Raw genomic sequence first — 18,935 nt, 5'->3', positions numbered from 1 at the left:
TATTATATAGTTGTAAATATTTAAACATTTCTCAAGTTTTTTTTGGCATGTGCATAAGTGCTTACATGCCTGTTTGTACATATGTAGAAATATCTGTTTATTTATATTTGTCGGATTTTATGTTAATAGGAAGTACTTTGAATCAACTGATTATTTTATTTTCCTGTATTTGCTATTTGTACTTTTTTAATTTTTAATTTAGAATAGGAATTTATTTAATTTTCTTTTTTTCTTTTATATTCTTTTTCTATTCTTATCTATTCATTTATATTTGTATTGTATTTTTTTCCTGGTTAGATACACATTTTCTTTTAGTACCTTTTTGTTATTCCAAAGGGATTTCGTTCAAGAATTAATTTATTTTTTATTCTATTTTATTCAAAAGTTGTTCAAACTCTAGCTGTGATTAAGAAGTAAGTATCAGTTTTAATTATTAATCTCTTCCTTAGTCAAAATGGCCGACAATGTAACTGCGAATAATTTTGTATCATAAATTGGGGTTGCTACTCCACTAAACCCCGTCCCCTTTTCCGTCCTAAACCTCCCTATGTTATGTTTTATTGTTTAATTTTTTTTAATCTTCAACATTCTTTTAATAACATAGTAATTTCAAATCAATAAAAAAATGTATACATATATAATTCGTATTTATTTTAGTCAGAACTAATATTGAACATATAAATTAAATTTCATATTTTATTATTTTTTTCTAGAGAAGTAACATCAATATATATATATATATTCTCCATTTTACTGTTGGTTCATTTCTTCATGATTATAACAGTTTTGAAATGCACCAACTACTGATTCTCAAATGTTTACAATTAATTGAAGAAAGAAGAGCAAAGTCCCCCAACGTACCCTACTTTGACTAGCTGACTTTTCCTTAATTTATACTTTCAGGAAACCGAGTTGTGTATTTCCTAATTTTTAGCACCTGTTACTAGGACAAAAATACCATTCTTAAATAAAGGTAAAATTGGGTTTCTTTGCACCATACGCCACATGTTGAACTTTATTCGGTATTAAATTAAAGAAATATATACGTTATATACCATAAAAATATTAGATTGGGTTATGTTACGAGCACTAATTTGGAAATAATTTACTTGGAACGGAGTTACCTTGAGGACCTCAGAAAATAGCAATATTACACAAGCCAAATATGATTGGTTTTTGCAGGAAAAGCACAGCAACTGAATGCTTTTGTGACGTAAATGAAGTTGATATGATGAAATTGATAAAATACTTGCATAATTTCTTAATTCATGTTCTATAAAAAACATATATTTTTCTGGTGTAACCCAAGCGATGTTTTGAGACTTAAATTATTTCCTTTTTATTTAAGAAAATTAAGATTTCAGTAAAGTTTTAAAAACGTTTCACTGAAATGAATGGTCATGTTTTTTTTAAATTTCTATTCTTTTTTTTTTTTTTTTTTCCGCACCCCCCTGATGAAATAAGTAATTGAATACATACATATAGGTAGGTAAATCTATACCTTGTAGTTTTTAATTCCTTCGATTTGATTGTGGGATTGTAAGGGTCCAGGTGGTATTGTGGTTGCTTATGGCAGTTGAATTATTGGAACGGGGTATTTCTATTCTTGACCAAACATATCTGTTTTAATTTATAAATGAATGACCTAAGTAATTATTTATATCGACTCTTTAGGAAAAATGTTATGAAAAACTAGCATAAAAAAAAATTATTATTTCATAAGAATCATCCAAAAACCTCTGAATGTTCTGTACTCCATATTAATATCAGATTCATAAAAATCGCTTAAGATTTGTTTTGAGTAATTCTATTCATGATTATATAACAGATTGTGCTTGAACTACTTATATTTCCAGAGCTTTGGTAATCCAAACTATGTTTTAAGCCAAATTTCAATTATTTTATTTTTAATTAAGAAAAGTAAGATTTAACTAATGTTTAAAAAAAGGTTTCACCTTTTTTTATCCAAATTCAATTTCTATTTTAGACCTAATCTATTTTTGTTGTTTATTATAGATGAGTATGCTGAGCTATAATTATTTAAATGATATACAGTGATATTTGTACTCAATGTACAAATAAATACTATACAACAGAAAGTTCACAATGTTGTAACTGCACAAAACGAATTTTAATAAACTTAGAAACTTAAAAAATTTTAAAAAATGTATTGTCGACACTCATTAATCTGAATTACAAGGACCTCAGGAAAAGGTTCCATTTACAGACGTTTTCGGATAAAACAGGGTCTGATTTAAGGAAGTTAAAAAAAATCATATTATATATACATAGTTGACCGTATAACTTTAAATATAAGAAGATGGTCAGGGTTGCGGTCAAAATACGGTTTTGACCGCAACCCTGACCATCTTCTTATATTACAAAAATTCATATTCTCAATTAAACAGTTTTATTAAAGATACTAATCATCACTTTCTTTAAAATCTTCGATTACCAAATTAGTAATAAAGGTTTTTTTTTTTACTTATAAGGAATGGTCCTCCGAATGGAATATTGTACATTGTGAAAGCCAAGTAATTAAATATGCTGCAAGTTGAGGAAAGTCGTTTGGTCTAATCCTCTTCCTCGAAATAATAGATTTAACCTTCAGGACTGGGCAATGTTGTTTTAAAATTGATGCAGCGTCTTCTTTTTTTTTCTGCCTTTTCTCAATTGCAACAAAAAATTTTCATTTATTGAAGAGGTAATCTTTTTGACTTTAGTGGTGTTGAAATTAAAAAAAAAAAGGATATAGAATTCGGAAACAATGAGTCAATTTACATCATTAAAAATATAAAAGTATATTATCAATTATAAATCAGATATAGAAAATGTTGGTCAACATTTCGTAAACAATTTCAATAAGATTAAAAATATAGTGCAGCATGCAGCTAAAAACCAACACATTTTTGATTTTGATAACACCATGATTATACATAAAGAAAACAATACGTTCAAAAGAAACATACTTGAGTCAATTTATGTATCAGATAACATCAATTATACAGTAAATTTTAAAACAGATACAAGGAATTTGATTTTAAATTAAATATTAAATATTTGATTTTAAGTTAAATAAATTTATGAAAAATATGGGAAAAAGTTTTTTTACTATTTACAATTAATTTTAATATGAATTCAATAATTGGAATAAATAAAAATTGAGACCAAAATACAATTTAAATAAAAATAATAAAAAGCCTGACCTGACTGTGTGGAAGGTTATCTAATAGTGGATAGTGTAGTTTTAATCTAAAATTAAATTTTTTAAAATTAATGAAGTTCTAAAAAAAATAGGTAACTAACTAGACATAAGCTTAGGTAAACGGATCAATAATTAATTCGATTTTCTATTTATTGACTTTTTCATAGGGGAATTTTGACTTGAATTTGATGACCTGGGAAAAATAGCCTGTAAAACATTATTTTTTCAAATTTTGATGTGATGTGTGAATTTATATTTAAGGTATGGTATATTATTATTAATAATGTTGATTTAAAATTGTTACAAATGAATACATAATAAGCTGTTAAATGTTTAGATTGGCTTTGAGGATGCCCGAATTTGTCGAAACGTTGGACTACTGGTATAATAAAGAATGTTGAGACTTATTAAGTATACTAATTGATTTATTTAATAGATAAATACCAGTCTCAAGAATTTGAATAAATTATATAAACTAAAAATATAATTTAAACTAAAGAGAAGCCAACAATGAGTTTTTACATAAATTAGGATAAATCACAATCAGATAAATTTATTTGGGTACAGTCCAATAAAAATAATGATATATTGGGGTATACAATAGTTTATAAAGTAAGCAATAATTATTCATTAAAATTGCATTCAGTAACTACATACAGAAACTTCGTCGGGGGTAGGGTTTGTTTTATCACCATATAATTTTAAAAACCACAAAATTTGGGAAAGTATATATTTGATTAACTATTTCAACAGTGAAAATTATGGTAAAATACTACTCTAAGAGGTTTTTATCCTCAAAATTGCTTAAATGCTATTTAAATTGGCAAGTTTAAAAAAAAAAGATAAGAAAAACAGCAAATTTCAGAAATTACTTCCTGAATCTCCGGTAAATTGGGAAATCTGGTTAAGACTGTTGGGAAATTTAAAATCTCAGGAAGGAGATGATGTTACGACTTAAGTTTCAATAAGTTGTTTGAACCTTAATTTCGTTGTCTTCCTTATTCCTTATTTTCTGTATATTTCTATTCGCTGTCAATAGCCATTTTCAAGTTTTTAAACTTTTAGTTCCCTTTTTTCTTGATGGCGCACTCTTTTTTTTTTTTTATTCCTATACTCGGGTTAGAATCTTCTTTCTTGTCGTTGTTTGTTATTTTTTCATTATATCTTAATCCTTTTTAGAGTATGCTCAACCCTTATTTATTTTCCGTATATACGATATTAACTTATGATCATTGAATTATAAAAAATCTTATCCTTCCTAAGGGAGTGGATACATAATAAGCCTAATATATAATAAGGAATAAGCCTAGGAAGTGGGGACACTCTATACCAGACAACCCCTTTTTTTCTCATTCATTCGCTATTTTTCTATCCCAAAGGTGATTACCCCTATGTTTATTGTTTATTTTTATCAATTTTCTTAATATCTCCTTTTTACAGATTACTATACCTCAGCTATATCATACCTATTGTATTCGATACTTCACCTTTCTGCTATACCTTTTAAACCTACCTCTTTACCCATATATATTACTATTTTTAATGAGTTGTCTTCTACAAGTTATTAGTCTAGATCCGTATTTAGAACTTTTATCACACTTTATATTTATTAGTAACTTGTTCCCAGTCCACCTTCATGTATACTTCCTTATATTGTTATTGTTAATTCTTTTTTATATAATTTATATACATAACAATTGTTTTGAAATGTTTTGTTAATTCTAAAGTGTTTGTATCTTGTTCTCTCATTTAGCCCTGACGAAACCCAGCCTAGTGTGGCCAAACGATAGTTAACAATAAATAGTTTTCTTTTATTATTTTGACACCTTCATTAACCGCTACTCAAACTATCTACAATCTACTTCGCACTGCCAACTATCTTCTTCCAATTAAATAAATCTATCACACTATTTATATATAATAAAATATGAACCAAGATATATATTTATCCATGCTTATATTGTTTTCTATTATTCATGAGTTTATGGAGATTTGATAGTCAAGGAGATGGATATATAGTTGGTGTTTCAGTGAAGTTAAGAAGGAAGCTTTACGGAAGGATGTGGATAAGGAGTTCCAAAATGAGGTAGCTTAAACAGCAAAGGATTTTTCAAAGGAGGCTGTTGTATGGGTAGAGATATAAAAATCGGTTGGTTGGAATTTTGTGTTTAACAGGTGAATGGACAAACGTAGGGTGAAGAGGTCATTGATATAGGAAGGTTTTAGTTATTAGGGATTGAAATATTGAAATGTTCCAAGGAGGTATTGTCTCCGGATACTAGGATAGACCCAACTTTGCTCGGAATAGTAGTGAGAGATATCATGAGTCGCCTGGGAATACCGAAGATGAATCTTATAAAGCATTAGTATTTTTATTCTCATTTCCTGTTCAATGGCCAGTCTGCCATACACTAGGCGTCCGTAGTCGAAATGTGGGAGAATAAGGAAGGATATTAGAAGGTCATGGGTACTTCGAGGAAACGAATCACGGGATCTTAAGAGCTGTTTAAGGATTGAGATGTTTTTTTCGAGTTATTTGAAAAATGACGCTATTTCATACTATTATTTATAAAATATCATGTAAATCAATTCTGGATCCGTTTTATTTTTGGATTATGAATATCTTCCGACAATTTCATCGAAAAAAAAAATTTAAAGTTAACATATAATGACAAGATAGAGATAAAAAATTGTTCTAATATATTTTAAACAAATTAAATTAAAATAAATAACTAAAAAATAATGTTTTTCGGAGTATTAGTCAATCGCTGTACTAATTGACAATAGGTAAATTCATCTTTGTCTATTCCGATGAGTAATGTATTTATGATTTGACTTCTATACTTTTTATAGCAAAATTATTTTTTAATTTTATAGATCTAGGTGTGAATCCTGGAACATTCCGATTTTTGGTAACGGAAGATAATAAAAAATAGTATAAATTGATCAAATTATAAATAAAGATGGAGGGGCTTCAAACAAAATTTAAGCATAAAATAAAACTTGGATTAATAGGGAATAATTTAATTATTTTTTATATCTCGTATGCACATATCTATGCTATCCTTACCAGCATGGATATGTGGTTCAGGAATAGATACGTATGGAAAAAAACAGTAGAGAATTGCAATCCTCATAGTTGTGTCCTTCCTATGCCGTAGAACTAGCTTGGATTTTATTCCCATCTTTAGGCTTCCTGTTGGACACGTTTTTTCTTATTGTTTACCCTATATCTTATTTGTGTCGAATATTCCAAATCTATAAAAAGGAGTTGTTTTTTTTCATTCAAGCTGATGAAATTGATTTGGAACCCGTTTGTAAATATTAAATTTTATTTAAATGCCTTTCTGAAAAGATTGGAAAACAAGTTTTTGTAGCATTAATTTTTATTTTTTATTCAAGTTACAACTTTTATTTAACCGAAAAATCACATTATCTTATTTCTTTCGAATTTTCAAGACTGATGAAATGTGCAACTCAACAAAATACGTTTGTAGGAAAGTTTTGTTGTTTTAAATCAAAAATTAGATGATTCGTATATGTTTGTATTTTCCATTTATGTGAGCAAATATAGAGAATATACAAACTAATAATTGTGTAATTTAATTATTAAAAAGTTTATCAGTTTCTGGAGGCGAAAAAAATCGTTTTATCGAATTCATGTCCATAATCTGGTAAAAATGTGACGATTTTACATTGTATGTAAGATAAAAATAAATTTCTTTTTCATAATAATAATTTTTTTAGTGTAATTATGTATTTCATATTCTATAAATAATGTATGTACTAAAATAAATTCCTCATTTAATTTTTTTTTCTATTTTTAAAGTATACAAAAAAAAAGCGAAAGTTTAATTTAATGGAAGATTATTGATTGACCGTGTGTGAAGATGAAAGGAATATGGTCCGGGTGCGGTCAAGAAAAACTCAAATAGTAGAAATATACTAATTTAATGAGCCTAGAAGTAGAAATTAGTATATTTCTACTATTTGAGTTTTTCTTGACCGCACCCGGGCCATATTCCTTTCGTTTAATTTAATATTTTTTTTTTGGATTACAACCGATCATGGATTTTTTTAAAAAGTAGAATTGAGTAAAAAATCATCGTTTACACATTTTTAGGAAAAAATATCTATTCAGCTCCGTCCTGCAAAATTTTCATTCTCATTTGAAAATATTATTTATACTCTCATCTAAGCTATCTGATAGTTTTTGAGCTGCTCCTAACTGCCATTGTTGTTTATATTTCAATGTCAAGTCAATGCACTAAAGAGTGTACTCATTTCTGTGAAACCATGCAAGTTTGGAAATTATTTTCGAGAAACTACCATTTTTTATTTACAAGTTAATATTAATGGTGCAAAACGGATTACTTTGGTTTAAGTACTTCCTCAAGTATTTAAAATTACTAATCAAAATTATAGTTTTAATTTGTAGGAATTGGAAAGTATGTAATAAGTAAAAAGTAAATTAAAAGTATAAAGTATAAATAAAAAGTAATATTAATTGCAATTACTTTTTGCCCAACTCTGGCTTATAGGGTTGAGTGAAGAGGAACATTAGATTAGGACTTAGTAATGAGAGATTTTTTACCAAACCAAGTTGTTTATTACATACTCCTGGTAACTGCACATATGTAGATTAATATATAATTCAACTATGCTAAAACCATATACAGAATTAATTTCCGATAAGAAGTAAAAATCTTTGTTCTCTACTATATAAAAAAGTTTTTAGTGATCACCGTGTAATATATTATATTATATATGATATCGTAATTAACTTTTTGTTGATAATGATCGTTGTATAATTTGGAAAATAGTGGTTGGTCCGCGACGGTTGATAAATATATTTATTTTTTAAAATACTTAAGACGAATTTTAGAAAAATGTAACTAACATGCATTAATTGTTCACTAATCTTGCAGATAAATGTGTACATCAAGGAGATCATGTTCAGTATTTATGATTGATTCACGATTAAGTAAATATAATAGTTCAGTATTTAATTTATTTTACCAATTCGACTATTTCCCACCACTGTGCAGCATTCATTATTTCTCTGCGCATAGGACCCATAATAACCAATGAAATAAAAACGGTTTTATGTACATTAATACTGGTATGTTTGAGATCCACAGAATAAATTTCGGTAATCCCACTCTGGTAAGAGCAATTTGGTATTCTGTAGGTTATAAGTGGGTTTAACCCAATGGACTGAAATAATACAAAATATGTTTTGAAAGCGTTCATTCAGGGAATTCCAAAGGCTATCTCTTATTTTGAGCGTGTAAATTTACGAAAATTTTTTTTGTTTTTTTCTCGCATCCTCCATTAAAATCAATTTAAATTTTTAGATTGTTTAATTTAAAGTTCTTTATTTAAATTTAAATTTAGTACTTCATACATATATAATACATGAAATTTATTATATATAGTTTATTGAGTCTTCCCCCTTGTGGCATTATAAGGTGTTGATATCAGTCCAGCTTAGATGTTATAGTCTAGCTATAGCCTTAGCTATAGAAAGCAATTTACGAAAATATGCAATATACTACCTATATGATAGGTGCTAAGTACATACAATTTTTTGAGAAAATGCTAATTCTTTGTTAAAAGTTAAGATCTTAACTTTTAACAAAGAATTAGCATTTTCTCAAAAAATTGTATGTACTTAGCACCTATCATATAGGTAGTATATTGCATATTTTCGTAAATTGCTTTCTATAGCTAAGGCTATAGTTAGCTATAGAAAGCAATTTACGAAAATATGCAATATACTACCTATATGATAGGTGCTAAGTACATACAATTTTTTGAGAAAATGCTAATTCTTTGTTAAAAGTTAAGATCTTATATATTTTCAGCCTCATTTAATATACTTGATATCTGTTATTCACTCATATTGAGCAAAAAACTATTTCTGAGACAGAAACTATTTTTCTAAAAATTTTATTTTATTTATCGAATTTCGGGTATTTAAATTTAAACTAAATAGAATACCTTTATACAACATAATTATTTTATTTAATGGAAATATGAATGATTATGATTATGATATAACATTTGGCGTGTAAATACTAGAAGTTATTAATTAATGAATCCATGCGTAGACATAAATTCACAGTAATGAAGCCTATGTGATATAGTTATTTTTACTTAATCTAGTATGCTTTCCCAGTTTTTATCTAAAAAATTTCCTACTAAAAAAAAAAACGGACCCTTTTTTGAAGCTGAATTGTTGGGTTCATAAGTTAAGTCTAATAAGGCTATTCCTTTATTTTCTTTCCGTTATTTCCTTTGTTTTTTTGTTGCGGAAAAAACAGTATTATAAAGCATTGAAATATATGTATACATTTTATAAAGTTTTCATATAAAAAAATATTACAAAGTAAGATCATTCAAAGTATAATGTTTTGTTCTCTTCATGTCACTGTTTATTATTTTATTTTGATTTTTTTTTTTAAGTCGTGAAAAATATTTTATGTTCCAATTCATGAAGTTACGGAAAATATATTTGATTTGTTGGTATTTTTTTATACTGTCCAAATTTACCTTGACAAGGTTTAATTATGTAGAAATTAACGATACCTTCCAGGTAATTTACAACGATTAAAAACCCTTTTTCAAGGTTATTAAAAATATTTTAATTTATATGAATTCCAAATATTTGGATTAATCTTAGATATTACGAAATTTAGATGTCGTAGTCCGGGTTTAGGTGACTGAATCCAACTCAGCACATTTCAGTTTAGCCAAGAGACTTTTTCTCATTGGATCTACATGGTTAGTACCACGTTCGTGAACAATTGTATACATTCGATTATCTTAAGCGCGAGTTACGAAATGATGAGTAACAATTTACAATTAGGAAAGGGAAATGTGTTGTCATTTCACTTATCTGATTTTTAGTGAAAGATATCAAACAAAATAGGGTATCTGTCTAACGTTCAATTGGCACTCGAAGGTACTTAGTCTTTACTAAAGAAGTTATTAAAAACTGTCAACTATGTAGTTTGGTTATCTGTTTTTTCATATACAGAAATATAATTTATTTCTAATATATTACCTTTTGAACAAGGAAATACAGAACACCACTGCTAAATACATATGTATTTATTTTTTATGGATATACCCCCGTACAGAGTTAGACAGTACAGGGAGTAGTTTCATATAACACTGTTGTTGTTCTATAAAAATGATAAATTGAAAATTATATATATATATATTTAATTTATTAACAATAAAAAATATTACTAAGCTGGGCTATTTACGTATCTTTCAGTAAAAAACAAAACAAAATAAAAATGTATCTGCATATTTGAGGTGTAGTGTCCTAAAAAAATGGTAATTGACAACATGAAAACTTGTGGGAAATTGATTATTAATTTTGGTGGATAATATATGGTTCTTAACTCCAACAAAAATCACAAAATTATACTATCCAATTATTTTGTGTAAATCGAAAAATGAAACTTTTATTAAGTGCTACTCACAACATTTTTTTATTGGATATAAGAACAAATAATTGTAGAGGTGTTCTTGCAGATACCATTTTGTATATTTTAAGCGCTCGGTTATAAAACATGGTATCTGACATTTAGTGTGATTTGAAGTTTTTGCTATCGAGTAAACGTGTTCAAATGTGACACTAGCTTCACTGTAATGTCAACTATCACACATGACGCAGTGCGCCAAAGCTGTCATGACAGTAGATACTATCATGACAAACAACGTGGATAGTATATGGACGTGGATAGTATCCTCAATAGCTTGGGACTAAGCCAAGATATCTCAAAAACCATTGGAGACGATGATAAGGCAATAGAATTGGTGTTCCAGTTTTTAAAATCACAAAATTTACTGACAAAAATATAACTTGATCGGAAGAAAAAAAAAAAAATAATAAAAAAATAAAAAAAATAAAATTTAACAAATATTAGCAAAATTAAATAAAATATAAATGGCGTTGATGACCAATGAAGTTTGGCGCCACTAAACAAACAAACAAACAAACTTAACGTGGTAACTGCAGCGGATACCATGTTCACCTTAGAACACAAGGGTATTCTACGGGATATAATGAAACATTTGTAATTTTATTCCAAATTATAAATTGGGTATATGTTTTACCTCACCTCAAGAGTCCACATACTTCAACTATGAGCAGTCCAGTTATCACATACTTGAACCAAAGTTAAAAAAAAAAGTTACAAATCTACTTTTTGTAACTGGACGAAGAGATTGTAATACATGCCATCTATTGCACATAGCATGTTTTTCTTCTAACAGGTCAACAATAGAGATTTTCTTCTCTTCTCTTTTTTTTGGGATTAACTTGGATGCAATTTGCTTGCACTCATACTGGAAACCACAGTCGGGGTCTTGGACATTGATATCATAAAAAGAACGCTTGGCATAACTGTTACTGACATATTGAATTGAATTTTTTTGTCATTAAAAAACAGACTGCGTCGGGCGGCCATCTTTGGCAGTTACCGTGTTTTACCTCCAACCTGTTATCGCTTGTCATAACTTAATTCCAATATTATTGTTTGAAATAAATAAATTTCCAACACATTCTTTTAAAAAAAACTATGAAATCAGTTTTAAGGAATCAGATATTACCAAAAACTTCAATTCCCAAAAATGACAGATACCATATTTTACGACTGAATGCCTCATTTAATAAAAAAGAAATACTACAAATCCAATTGAGAATAAGTATCCAGATCTAAGATATAGATTTTGGGTTACATAAATAAATAACAGTTTACGATCAATTGTGAGTGTATTGGCAAAGCCCCAAATAAATAATTTGGGCAAGTATTGTTTAGTTCTGGTATGTATCCAGATACATACCAGAACTAAACAATACAGGACCAGCCTGTTCTCTTAATGCGCCGAACAATTTATTAAATATTTATAACAATCCTCCAATGTGATGGAAAAAAAGGCTGTGCTGTACCAGGTTTCTTTTGGTCTTAAATATATTGGTGTGAACGGTCACGAGGAGTGATTGTGTACTTACCGGAAAGTCTCAATTACCGAGTCATTCTCAAGTAAGCTATGGGATAGCTAATCTCCAGATAGCCCTGGGGTATGTCCGCTTTAATGAGTACCTTACCGTACCACGGATTATAGGTCGATTCCCGTAATAACCAGAGTTTTTTAATCTTGAAGGATTATCAACAGGTACCAAAGTCATTTTAACCAGAGTAACTGTAGAAGTCAAGTATTCATGCATACCTGAGAATTCACCTCGATCGCCGCCTTACCTCGAACCACCATATCAATATCAAACTAATTCAAACCAACGCAAGGTAAGCAATGCTATATCCTATCCTGAGTAGAAAATCCAATTTAAAATCAGAAACAGCTATTCTTATTTTTAAAAAAATTCTCAGGTCACTGCTGATGTATGGCTGTGAAGTCTGGGGAGCGGCAACCTTTACGAAAAGGAAAAAAAAATACAATATTTTCAAAATAAAGTCTTAAGAATTGCAGTGGATGCTCCTTGGTTTGTAAAAAACTGCCAATTGCTTAGGGAACAACAAATAGAGACAATAGAGGATTGCATCAAAATAAGGTTCATAAAGTTCCAGTCTCAGTTACCTACAGTTAAAGGAACAGTGACCTACAACTTGGGAAACCCAACCACAACCCGAAGACTAAAGCCCAGGCTGCTGCAGGACATCCTGTTATAAATTCTATATTTATCAGTTCTGTTATCGTCACTCTAAAATTTTATTTTACCTTAATTTCTTTTTTTTTTCTCTTCATCTTTTTCTTAAATTCACTATCTTTTTTTTTTCATTAGAAGTCAATTATTTATTTTGTTAAATCCATAAATGTCATTGTCTTTTTTTACTAACTATACTTTTACCTTTTATTAATAATTATTACTTTAATCTATTTATTTTATCTTAATTTTTTTTATAACATTGTATATAGTTAGGGATGTCTTTTGTATGAGACTATACCCCATAATCAATTGTTAAAAAAAAGAAATATACCTCTTACATTAACATTTCAAGGCCCACTAGGACGATCTGGTATCAAATAAATAAATATTTAAAAAAAGAGCCAGAGAAGAATTGCTAAAGATCCAGTTTTAACAAAATCCATCAAACTTGACAAGACTGAAGAAAAAAAAAAATTGAAGCATTACAAGACTCTCGTTTGCCCTGTCCTTGCGGTTGCGAAGCCTGAAAATTTAGAAGAAGCAAAAAATGCAAACTTCAGGTCAAAATGTAAGACTTCAGGAGAAATATATGTCGATTTGTGCGGTAATAGCGTTGACATAACATTTAATATAACTACATAAAAGTGGGATTAAATTTCATGTCTGATTCAATTCAACGCATTGGCCACTTGGCCACCGGGTATGGAATGTAAGAGCACCTCTGATGACTATACAATGCAAGAGTTTATTATTTTTTTGGGAAATACTACAAAAATAAAATAAATCCTGCATAAATAGTTCTGGGATTATCATTCCAAAAATTTTAATACTTTTGTAATAAATAAATATTAAATTAGAATTATTATATTAAAATGTATGTATTCATACTAATGTCATAACTTCTCAAATTTAGCACTTTCTACTCAAATTTTTCAGATTTTGATACTATTATACCAAAAATAACAAATTTAAATTCAACACCATAGAATGGTGAATAGAATAGTAATGGTCAGTTGAAAAATTTTTGATTACTCAAATGAAAACTAAGTTTTATTACTAGTCAACATTGATGAGTCTGACGAGTGTAGTAAGGGAGAATAAAAGATGGTTGCTGTTTCAAAACGTTAAAAAACATTTTTATTTGGAGCTGTATATCTTCAAAAGTACTAACAACTCATTTGAAGTAGCGTAAATTTGCTAAAGTATTTTAATTAGTAGAATTATTTACGTTTAATAGTTTTCGAGTTATACCTTTTTAAAAAGCACCATTTCATAAAAATGTACTAAAAGATTAGTAGTTACTGAATTTATCTTGAAATATCTAAATATCTATATCTCAAAAACTATTCTTTACATAAATGTCTATTAACACTCTAGTTATATCTAGTTTAATGTACTATTTAGTACTTCCTTACGTTTATCCTTGTAGAAGTAGTAGTTATGATATTTGCTAAAATAAATAGATTTATAATTGTTTAGTCAACAGGTTTGATTTATGGACAAATATATCTTAGGAACCATTCGACGTACAGATGTCTGTCAGCACTCAAATTAAAGCTAGAATCCTAGCTTTAGAAAACCACTGGAGTACCTCAGAGACCTGTGCTATCTCTAGTAGTTTTCTCAGTATACAAAGTTGAACCATTGGAGCCAAGTATAACAGGACTTATGTCGGTAATTTAGCCATCTCTATGAGTGTATAGACAGCTCCACGGCAGGCGGAGAGGTTTCTAAGGCATTTTCTATGAAATTAGAAGGGCTGAATATTAAATTCAATTCCAAAAACACCAACTGTATTACTTTCTCCTGCCTAAAGAACAAGCACCCTCTCCCTAAAGTAAAGGGTATCAGTGTGCGAGAACTGACCAGCAGGCAATGCTATGTACCTGGATGTCACCCTTGACAGACACCTGATACTAGCTTGCCACTGCTATACGAAAATCAAGCTGGTAGATCAAGTATTGCTGGCTTAATCACCATCAGTGTAAAGCATACTTCACTTCAGTGAACGAAAACAGACCACATACATACAATACTTGAACTGCCGACAGTGAATGAATTCTTCTCACTGAGGCATATCAAATACTGCTATTCCAGACATTAACACCAACAGGACGCCCATAAAGGTGGCAAACACACATAAACAGTGTCAGACTCAATTGAGGACAACTAACTTCCTGCTGAAATCACGAAACCTGTTGAGCCCCCTCATCAGACAATAAACATAATCTATATGATAATAGTGGTATCAAATAACTAGATACCACTAAATATCCAATACATCTTTCCTCACCTCTTAAAATGCATTTCAAATGCAATAAAAGAGATATTGATTCCTCCCATTTCTCATTACCCCCGGATATCAACAATGGGCTTAAAAAATAAAAAAAGAATTTAGTAGTCAAGAAGTTTATTATTTTCTTTTGTTATTTTGAATCAAAGTAAAACAAGAGTAACAGTATGGGATTTATGATGAAATGCTATAACAGATTAAAAACCCGTTCAAACTCCACTAATGTTATTGTGAAATGATGAAATATCCTTATTAATTACCTACAGGCATATTGATTCGATCGCTTATTTACAGACTTTTAGGTCCTTAGGTTGTATTTGGTGTGTTATTTGAGTCCATTTAGCAGCAATTAAATCCTTACTAATGTTCTAGTAGATAAGAGTTTACCGAAATACTTCAAGGGAGCTACAGATCTTGGTTTTAAATTTTTTCGGCAAATTCTAAACTAATTTCGACAAAATATTTTCAGGGACACAAGAGGAAGATTAGTATCCTTGAGAGCGAGAAAATATAAAACTGTTTTTGTACATGACGCAGGACAAAGACTAAGACATCAGTTTATTTTAGCTGTCTCGCATTTTTGGAGCAAGAAAAAAGTATAAAAGATTTTTCAGAAACAGCTATTGTTATTTTCATTATAAAATGTTTTTGAAATAAATTGTATACCAGAATCAATTAATAACAATCAAAACACTATAATATTAAGTTGGGAATGTACGAATTCGTACCTTATCAATGTGAAGGATAAAGTATACATATGGGTAGCAACTAAAAAAATCAGAACCAGATTAATTCAACATGAAAATAACTGCAAAATACTAAAAATACAGAAGTAACAGCACTAGCATATCACAGCAACATATATATTTTATTTTTTCGTTTTTCTGGTGTAGTAGAGAGGAATTAATGAGATAAATTAGGGGAAATAGTCGAGGGTGATGGTGAAAATAAAAAAGGTAATTCGAGATTATTATAAATGAAATAAATAAATAGTAAAAGTATTTTACCAGTATAATTAGGTCTACAATGACCGAAGAAAGTATTTGCACACCACGTTTTCTTTATTAAATTATGAATTTTTAAAAAAAACTTATTACTTCAAAAATAAAAAGTATATTTATAACTTAATAACTACGAATAAATCAACAAAAACAATTAAAATAAAAAATAATTCATACTTATTTCATAAAAAAAAAAATCAAACTTACAAAAAATACAGAAAAAAAAGTACTTGCACACCTAGCGTTGCATAATTATTTTTTTAAATTTAATATTTTGTATTAAGTCCGTTGGCATATATTACCGCTTGTAAACGTCTCTGCATTGAGTGGACGAGGTTTGTAATTAAATCCGTGTTAATTTGTTCCCCTTATTGTTGTAAAAGATCCTTGAGGGGGTGTCTTTTTTGACATGGTTATTTGTTGTTTTCGAACATTTTAATCTAAAATATACCACAAATTTTTAATTATGTTTAAGTCAGGAGGCTGTGGAGGGATATGAAGTTGTTAATGTTAAATATTAACCACTCTTTAGTTTTGTTTGCTGTATGTTTCGGATCTTTATCATAAAAACATACCGATCCTGAATAGGATTTTGGCTGCAGGTGTGTTAGCAGGTCATGGCGCACAATCTTGGCATATCTCTCTGCATTTAAAATCCCTTCAATAGGCACGATATTTCTTACACCATTATAAGCCACGCACCCCCAAAACATTTCACTCCCACCTCCATGTTTTAGAGTAACTGAGATGTTTTGCTTCTTGAATTCTTCACTTTTCCTACGTCATGTCATCTTTCTTCCGTCAGATCCAAACAAATTAAATTTGCTCTCATCCAAGAATAATACATTTTCCCTAAAACTGATGGGATTGTTGATGTAATCACAAGCAAATAAGAGCCTTTTTTGCGATTGGTTTCACTGATATAAGGTTTCTCTCTTCAATTTAAAACATTTCTAATTGTTGCTCGCACAGACCCCAGGAGTCTATTCAATCATATTAGCTAGTTCACCAGCACTAACTCCTGGATTCTTATCGCCGCAATTTTTATTTTCATCCTCTTATTTACTTTCTTTGGACAGCCTTTGCGCTTGTTATTTGCAATTGGGCCTCTTAATTAAGTGACTGTAGAAAAATTAATATCTAACAAATCCGCTATTTCGCAAACGATATTCTTTGATTTCGAAATAATATAACTTTTTTCGCGAGTAGCACTTCACTTGCTTTAGGCATTGGGATCGGTTAAATTAAAACGAACTTAATAGATTGAAATATTTTATAATACTGTCAGGATTATCTCAAGCATAGAAACAAGAGCAAGTAAACAAACAGTGTGTAAATTCTTTTTTCCTAGTGTTTATATTATGTTTAAATAAATTTTTATTACAATCAGTGTTTTTAATTGAATTCATACTGTTTTTTAACAAGTCTTAATTTTACTATTTTATTATTATTTAAATTCATTTTACAAAGAAAAGACAAGGTGTGCAAATACTTTCTTCGGTCACCGTATATAACTATTAATGAGGTAAAAATGAATATAACTACTTATAATTATAAAAAAATATATATTTTATAGAATGGAGAACTTACAGATTAACCGGAAGACAGGAGTAGAACCCCGAAGCATAGGTGAATATAAGAATATATGATAGTAGGAAAGTTTTTTCACAATAAGGATTTCTATAAAAAAATTTAAAAAGAATTATGTTACTGAGCTGACCTCTAGTTATTTTCTCTCATCATTTTGATACATGCAGGGTTGGTTGTGTTGAACCAAATGAATATCAATCAACAAAGTTGAAGTTGTTTTTCCATTTTATTCTTCGGGGCAAAGTATGGATTAAGTATTTAGAGTAACACTATTTTGAAATCACTAAGGTTTAAGCTAAGGTCTGCCTGCACTAACACCTTCAATCGTTTTAGGGTACGAGTGGATTTGAACAAAGAGTCGTGTGCGAATCATTTCCTTTTCGTATTTCTATTAATTTTCTCGCCTAAGAGCCGTATAGTTATATACATTCGTTGGATAAAAATTTTCTTTCTTAAGTACTGTACCCCAAAGATGTGGACGAGGTGAGTTAGTACTAAGGTTCCAATCTAGGGCTACAATGATTAAATAAAAATTTAAAAAAAAAACGTTTTTTAATACTCTGAGCTGACTAAGACACGATCTATCTTTTGTGATGGATTTAATTATAAAAATTTAATTAAAAAAAAGATTGAAATTTTATTGAACTGATGCTAGCAAATATGCATTAAACTTGATTCCGGCTGGGTTAAGAATCATTCTTGAGATATTTTTGCATCGGAAATTTTTCATCACAACGTATTATTGTTCATATTTGCAAAAACGTATTCTTCATCAGTAATTTAGATGTAATGAGGTTTTGATTTGTATTGGAATATTTTCTAGGTAAAAAATAAGTTAGTAAAAAATAAATAAGTAAGTAAAAAGGTTTTAGAAAATTAAAACTTATCCGTTTTTACAATATTCAGTTTTGATGAAATTTAAATAATTGTATACGCTTATAAATTAAAATTTTCTTTTCTCAAACACAGTAAGTATGCTTCGATTATTTTTCTGAACTTGAATTTTCGTTGTGGAAAGGAATGAAGAATTTTAAATGCTTTTCAGCGAACTGATATAGATAAAAAAGTAGGTAACGTCTAGTAAAAAATTAAAATAAAACTTTTGCTAAATTGCTTAATGGTTTCTTTGCATGCATTTTATAGGTCAATGTTGAAAATATA

At 29.0% G+C, this 18,935-nt stretch overlaps 1 protein-coding gene across 1 annotated transcript in view; it reads right to left on the bottom strand.

The window, feature by feature from the left end:
• The window catches only part of Pu (GTP cyclohydrolase punch), a 69,670-nt gene that overhangs the window by 50,329 nt on the left and 406 nt on the right, over positions 1–18,935 (bottom strand). The window lies entirely within an intron of this gene.

Source organism: Halyomorpha halys, unplaced genomic scaffold, assembly GCF_000696795.3.
Source record: "Halyomorpha halys isolate HHAL.00 unplaced genomic scaffold, Hhal_1.1 Scaffold790.1, whole genome shotgun sequence".
NCBI lineage: Eukaryota > Metazoa > Arthropoda > Insecta > Hemiptera > Pentatomidae > Halyomorpha > Halyomorpha halys.
The sequence above is the reverse complement of the archived record's forward strand: the minus strand, read 5'-3'. Positions and strand labels throughout refer to the sequence as shown.